The 1,970-nt window shown below is 42.5% G+C and overlaps 1 pseudogene; it reads right to left on the reverse strand.

Annotated features, from left to right (window-relative positions):
* Positions 1–653: 653 nt before the first annotated feature.
* Positions 654–1,310, reverse strand: LOC149155394 (2S albumin seed storage protein PINP1 pseudogene; annotated as a pseudogene).
* Between the last annotated feature and the right edge of the window lie 660 nt (positions 1,311–1,970).

Raw genomic sequence — 1,970 nt, forward strand, 5'->3', positions numbered from 1 at the left:
TTCGTAATTAGGTGGAAACCTGTTAGAGATTGTGTGAGATTGTGTGGAAGACGTCGGCAAGAAGACACTCACAATACCTATCCACATAATTACTCCCAAAACTATATTCGAGTTTAAACCTATGATTACAATATATTACAGAATACTCTGTTGATTATAATATAAAAATAATGCTTATATTGTTTCGATTAATACCTTAAAATAATGTCCCATTAATACATTGTGTGAGATATGTGTTAATTAATACATTGTGCTAATTTGAAGGCGTAACTATCTAATAATGTTTGTATCTGGTGTTGTAATTACGAGTATTGCAGGTTTGACGTCAATATATGGACTATATGATCCACTAAATCATGACATATATGATCCACTAAATCATGACATTGAGAAAATTGTTATGCTATTTATGTTAAAATAAAAATGAAAAAATAAGAAAAAATAAATCCATTTAGGTTGAACAACCTTTCTTTTAACTGCGTAATTTAGATATAATGCATTCGTTCATTCATTCACTCGTTTATTACATGCTAGAGACAGCCGGCAATGTTGCAGAGCCTATACGTATACTTATAAAAGCTCCTACAAAACCCAGTACATACGTAGCTGGAGTGCGAGCAGCATGTTTATTTACATAGCTGGTAGTTAGTCGCTCAGGAGCTACCGCCGATAATGGAATAGCCTGCGCATACACCAATCAAAACAAAAATAAATCATTGTCTATAGCATGGAAGAACTTACAGAAAGAATTGCAGATAAACTATGACAATTAACTATTGTTCGTCCATAATTGGTAACGCTGTTGGAGTGACTTACGCGAGTGTCGTCGAATATCGCAGCGGCGGGGTGACTGGCGGACGTTGCATCTATCCGGAAGCTCTTCGGCTCTCTCCACTGCCTCCTCCTCTTCTTCTTCCCTTCCGCGCCCTTCGCCGCGGCGTCGGCGTCGTTGATTAAGTGGCGCACCATCCTCAGAATCGGAATCCGTCGATGAATCATACGACTGAGATTGATCTAGTGCTCGCTCTATGGCTCGGCATCGGCAGTGTGGAGACATTCTTTGCAGTTCCTCGCAACATCTTTCCGATGGCTGTTCTCTCCGGCGCTGCAAGTAGTCCCGACAAGCAGACAATCTCTGCGGGTCGCACGACCGTCCTTGCTGTTGCACCACCTGATCTCCATCCATGACGATGTCTTCATGCGCATCAACAGTGGGGGTGCCCCACTCAAGGAGAAGCAGAAGGGCCGCGAATAGTGTCACCCATTTCAGCGTCGACATTGGAGAGGAGAAGGCACCCATTCCTTTCTTCTTTGTTAATTTCACTGATGGAATACAACTGAGAATGTATGAAGAGTTGGTGGCTATTAAATTTGTATTTATGGATGGTGAGGGAAGCGAGGAGAGCGACCAGCGCAACACGAAGAGGAGGAAGAGAGGAACAGTTGCAGTGCATGCAGATTCTCACTCTCCACGTCCCACTTCCCACTGCAATGCCACCCGAAGAAGGAACGCCTGGCTGCCTCCCTTTCCAATGGCCGCGTCTTTCAAAGACAAGAAGAATCTTGCAGGCGGAGTACAGGTCACGACAGTGCACTGCAACGTCCCAGCGACGCGACTTACTTATCGCATTTTACCGAAATCACCCGAGTCACCAGAAAATGCGTTGCCCTTTTCCTTGTCATTATTCTTCGTAACCCACGGGACACCAGAATGGAACGCGTGAACATAACTCTTCGTTTCAGGCTTATTAGTACTCACAACTTGCTTCTTTACCGCAATATCATTACTGCTCAGAATCATGGGCGCAAGCTTGATGATATGCCAATCAAACACTAAACAACTGTAACGAGTTTTCAAGTCCCAGGTAAGTTGCCTTCTTCAGCCAGTTTCAATCTCATTCGGTTGTTGTTTTTTTACTTTTTTTCTTAGTTATTTTTTTTATTTTTTCCTTAGTTTTTTTATGTGAAAT

This window comes from Pinus tabuliformis, chromosome 9, assembly GCF_031772625.1.
Source record: "Pinus tabuliformis cultivar Carrire ecotype Pingquan chromosome 9, CPIR1, whole genome shotgun sequence".
In the NCBI taxonomy this organism is placed as follows: Eukaryota; Viridiplantae; Streptophyta; class Pinopsida; order Pinales; family Pinaceae; genus Pinus; species Pinus tabuliformis.